Genomic DNA, 5,295 nt, shown 5'->3' with positions numbered 1-5,295 from the left:
TTTTTTAAAATTTATAAAAAAAAAAAAAAAAAAAAAAAAAAAAAAAAAAGACCTGACGGACCATCTGGTCTACCCCTTCCATTTTTTTATCGCTAAAGAGATAGGCTTAGATAGCAGAACTGACTTGTTCCAAACTCCACACAGTTTCTGGCAAAATCCAGGCTTCCTAACACTTTGCCTGGTGCCACATGTGTTTTCAGAATAGCATAAGTTCTATTTCATACGGGACAGGACTTCTCTCCTGAGGACTGAAACTCCCATTACTTCAGCCTCTGTTCTCAGGCTGTTTGTATTCTTGGGAAAAGCTGAACAGCCTGCCTCTAGCTTAAAGCCTCTGATGAAGAGGGTTTCGAGGAACTGCTATGCCCAAGGTCTGTACGTACGTGAGACTTTTACAGAGGGGAAAGATACTCATTCAAGAAGGTAAAATGCATGAAGGAAAAGGTTGAATTTTGAGACAAAAAGTACTCCCTTTGGACAGTTTTAGCAATGCTCCCTTCACTGCTTTTGCCTTGGGTACTTATACCCTTTATGATTTACTGCCCCAGTTGACTGCATGCCCGTGAAGCTGAAAGCCTGCCTATTTTGTTTACTACGAGATCCACAGTACCAAACACAAACCTGGCATGTAGCAGACACTCAGGAAATATTTGTTGAATAACCGAAAGAAGGGGAAAAGAATTGAAAGCCTTATTTTTTGCCCTCAGAATGTGTCCAACATTTGCTCTTGAACGTTTCAGCACCTTTTCCTATATACTACACACTTACCTTTCTGAGGTTAGAAGCTAACGCTCAGAGCATTTGTTTTACCAAATTGAATTGAATCTTTATATCCCAACCAGAGAAAGTTAGTTGGAATTGCATATGAAACTGAAGCACCCTACAAGTCTCTGTCTTGTCTTGCTTGCCTTATGCCCCCAAAGACCTGTATAGCATCCTGAAAACCAGTGGCCCATTGTTCACACCCATCTACACACACTGTATTCCTCTCCCTCGGTAACCTCCGTGGGAATCCTTCCTGAGCTACTACCAGGACATCAGCGAGTCTGAAAGTGGAGCATCTGTTGCTAAATCCCGGTATGTCGATCAAAACAGCTTTGACATGGTTGTCCACCTTCTAGTCCCCACATTGCCCTGGGGCCTTTGCACTTTTAAGACTGTTGTAATTGACCCCATCCCTTCCAGGTGACCCTGGCAGGTTAGAGAGGAGAAGCAATTCAACCACCGTTGCTTCCTGGCAGTCTTTTTCCAGTAGGATTTTCGAGTTCTGATTTGGGATTTTCTCTTTCATGTGCTTTTGAAGCCAAAGTGAGTCCGTTTGACAGAATTACCTGTCAATTGCTAGAAAAACAAGACTACGGAGGAGGTAGATTATACAAACATGGGCAGAGGACGGCAGACATTAGTGAGACAGAAAGGGACTCTGTGTACTAAGAAAACATCCCAGGACATTGTTCAGAGGCAGATCTCACCTGCCCTGTAAGTGGAGAGGACAGAGAGGTGGCAGAGGTGGGAAGGGTATGCTCTGCCTTTCTTTAAGTGAACTTGGACGCGTCCTGACCTTGGCGACCAGCTTCCCTGCCCCGCAGCTCCCGCTCACCTCTGCAGTGGGCTGTTTCCCAGCTCCTCCAAGGTCCTGGCACAGCTCAAGGCCGCGTTCTCTTCCTTCAGCCCCGACGTTGGCAGCTGCTGTCGCCGTGCTGCCGCCTCACCCTGTTATTAGTCGGTAGGCTGGGAGGCTGGCCAAGGCGACCATGTTACGGAGCAGCCTACTGGCTCCGGCCAGGCACGTGACGGGAGAAAGAATTTGGGTCTGTTTTGACGAGAGACAAAAGCGCCCTTCTTGCCAAAGGACATCTCCTGAAAGCTGAGAGGAAATGCACAGTTCAAGCCAGAGCTGGAAAAAGCACACTTGACTGACCTCTGGGCTTGTTTTTCTTCTTTTTAAAAACTTCCCGCATCTTCCTCAACTTAAGAAAATGTCACGGTCCCCTAGGAGGCAGTTTCGATAAGAGGCATGGGTGTCAGATCATGTTGAAGGCAGAAGATGGGCAGTTCAAGTGAATAAGGAGGTGACATGGACCACAGGGCCTCATTTTCTCATGTTTGATTGCTTCTGTTGCTGCTGAGGGCAGCCAAGGGAGGCGAGATGTATCAACTACTACTGTTCAGTCTAGATGCAGGAAAGGAACCCCTGGAGAGGTGAAGTTTACACTTTGAAACAGGTGAAATTAGAATACAGGATGACCTGTGATGTAAAAAGGTGAGACCTTTGAAAAAGAAGTGAGCTTTGATTTTTTAATTTCTAAAAATTATTTTTGAGCAGGTAATAATGTCTAATATAAAAAACAAAAGGGTCAAAAGAGTGTACAGTAAAAAGCAAGTCTTTTTTTACTCCTTCCCAGTCCTCTACTTCTCCCGAGAGGCAACCCCTGGGACGAGTGTTTTGTATATCCATCCAGAGCTTGTCTCTGTAAATAGAAACATATATATCTCCCCATCTTTAGAAACAGCTTACCATATATGCTTGTTACGCTCCTTGCTCTTTTCACTTAGCACGCACATATGGAGATTGTTCCATATAGTACCTTTAAGAGCTACAATGTTCTTTTTAAGGCTGAGTGCTGTCCCGGTGTCTAGATGTGTCATACTTTATGTGGCCAATAAAGGACCATATCTTAGTGATCCTTCCCTGACTAACTCCTTGCACAGCACAAAGCTCAGTAAACATTCAGTGTTTGTTACAAATTTTATTTTGTGCAACTTGTTCCTGTTTTTCATCATCTCTCCTTTTAGAGGTACCAATATTTTTTTCAATATTCCAGATATTTGCATAATGTATATATTCCTGGCCATCCAAGTCTGCCTTATGCCCTGATCAAACCTTTGCTACCTCACTTCCAAGGCCCGCCTTAATCTAGCTCCTCTCATATAACATTATTCCTCACTACTTCCCATTTTCCTATGCTCTAAGCATCACTGTCATGTGCAAATATTTATTGATCGCTATGTACAGAAAAATTTTTTCTATTTCCTGTCATGCCTACCTCCAAGTAATTGCTTATACTAATCCTCCCACCCAGAATTTCCTTCCTTGTCCAAGACCACCACTCTGCCTCTGGTTCTTTTTTTTTATATATAAATTTATTTATTTTATTTTTCGCTGTGTTGGGTCTTCGTTGCTGCACGTGGGCTTTCTCTAGTTGCGGTGAGCGGGGGCTACTCTTCGCTGTGGTGAACAGGCTTCTCATCGCGGTGGCTTCTCGTTGCGGAGCACGGGCCCTAGGCGTGCGGGCTTCAGTAGTTGTGGCACGTGGGCTCAGTAGTTGTGGCTCCTAGGCTCTAGAGCGCAGGCTCAGTAGTTGTGGCGCACGGACTTAATTGCTCTGTGGCATGTGGGATCTTCCCGGATCAGGGCTCAAACCCATGTACCCTGCATTGGCAGGCGGATTCTTAACCACTGCACCACGAGGGAAATCACTTGTTCTTTTCTTTCTGAACTTTCTTAGCTTATGTGTTCAACACTCCTTAGAGTAGCAGGTAATTTTTTCTGTAATCAGGTCAAATAGGAGCTTTATGTATCTTCATGGCTCTAATAACTCTCACACATAGTAGGTTCTCAGTAGAGCTTGCGAGAATATCTCTCTGGTCCTCTGGGTTTTCTCTCCGTTCTAATTTTGAGGACTTGCTTAGCTTTCCTGTTATTTCAAGGTTGTGTAAGATGGCCCCTCCCTTAGCTGATCTCCTTTAAAGGAGGAGAGGCCATGAGATCCTGGAAGAAGGTAGATCTGGGTTCAAACTGAGCACTGCCACTGACCAGCTTTGTGACCTCGGCCTCTCTGAGTCTCAGTTTCTTCATCTGTCAAATGAGCCAGTTGGATTAGAGGATCTCTGAGGCCCATTCTATTTCTAATGGAGTTGAGACTTACAACTGTGTTTACCAATTTTTCTGGAATATATCCCTTATCCCACAAACAAACACATCTGGTTAGAAACTTCAGAGATATTCTGATGCCTTTGGGTCCCATTGCTCCTAGAAAATGACAGAATGTTACAGAAGTCCAAAACAAGATTCTCAACACTGGTCACATTAAAAAAAAAAAAAAATCACAGGGGATTTTGAGATCTGGCTGTAACACCAGAGATGGGTTTGTTACATTCACGAACAGGGAGAGGAAGGGACAGCTAGAGAAGAGAGCTTTAGAAGTGACTAGAGAGTCCCAAAATAAAAGTTTTACTCTTAGCTATATTGATGTGCTCTCTTTCCATTGGCTTGTATTTCTGTTTGCCTTGCTCTGTACAGACAGAGATCAACTTTCTTCTTTATGAAGTACTGAATATTCAGTTAGCAGCTTTGGTGAATTTCACAGTAACAAAAATCGAAAGAAGTAGTGGCAATAACTCTTAGTCAGACCCACCTAATAAAATTACCTAAGTTGTCATCAAATATTTCCATAGGCAACATATTTATCATGCCTGGGGGAAGCTAGCTTTCTTTTCTTATCAAATTTACTGTAATTCAAATAAAAAAAATTAAGATGTCTCTGCCTTTACTCCATTCTCTGACCCTGAGAGTCAAGGTAATCTTTTATTTATTTATTTATTTATTTAATTTTTGGCTGTGTTGGGTCTTCGTTGCTGTGTGCGGGCTTTCTCTAGTTGCGGCGAGCAGGGGCTACTCTTTGCTGTGGTGCGCGGGCTTCTTGTTGCGGTGGCTTCTTTTGTTGCAGAGCTCGGGCTCTAGGCGCGCGGGCTTCACTAGTTGTGGCACATGGGCTCAGTAGTTGTGGTGCACAGGCTTAGCTGCTCCACGGCACGTGGGATCTTTCTGGACCAGGGATCGAGCCTGTGTCCCCTGCACTGGCAGGCAGATTCTCAACCACTGCGCCACCAGGGAAGTCCCTATTTATTTATTTTTTTAAGGTAATCTTTAAAAACATAGATCGGGGGACTTCCCTGGCAGTCCAGTGGTTAAGACTCAGCGCTTCCAGTGCAGGGGCCATGGATGGGTTCAATCCCTGGTCGGGGTATTAAGATCCCACATGCCGTGTGGCCAAAAAACCCAAAAAACAAACATAGATTGGATCAGGTCATTCCTGTAAGTAAAATCCTTCTGGGTTTCCTGATGCACTTTGAACAGAGTGCAGTTTAAAGCCTCCCAGCCTTTAGGCTCACGGGGCCTCTGCTTTCCTGTGGAGACACTCTGCCTTTGCTCCACCCCTTGGTGGCTGCCCTGGCCTTTCACTACCTCTAACACAGAAAACTCATTTCTAATCCTTTTTCTTCTCCCAACTG

At 44.4% G+C, this 5,295-nt stretch overlaps 1 protein-coding gene across 1 annotated transcript in view; it reads right to left on the bottom strand.

Moving 5' to 3' along the window:
• The window catches only part of FAXDC2 (fatty acid hydroxylase domain containing 2), a 28,147-nt gene extending 26,423 nt beyond the window's left edge, over positions 1 to 1,724 (bottom strand). The window contains exon 1 of the mRNA XM_024760121.1: positions 1,601 to 1,724. The gene's annotated coding sequence lies outside the window, so the exon portion shown is untranslated. The remainder of the gene's footprint in view (positions 1 to 1,600) is intronic.
• Between the last annotated feature and the right edge of the window lie 3,571 nt (positions 1,725 to 5,295).

Source organism: Neophocaena asiaeorientalis, unplaced genomic scaffold (genome assembly GCF_003031525.2).
Source record: "Neophocaena asiaeorientalis asiaeorientalis breed wild unplaced genomic scaffold, Neophocaena_asiaeorientalis_V1.1 scaffold336, whole genome shotgun sequence".
NCBI classification, from domain to species: Eukaryota; Metazoa; Chordata; class Mammalia; order Artiodactyla; family Phocoenidae; genus Neophocaena; species Neophocaena asiaeorientalis.
Note: the sequence above shows the minus strand (reverse complement) of the source record. Positions and strands in the feature narration are given on the sequence as shown.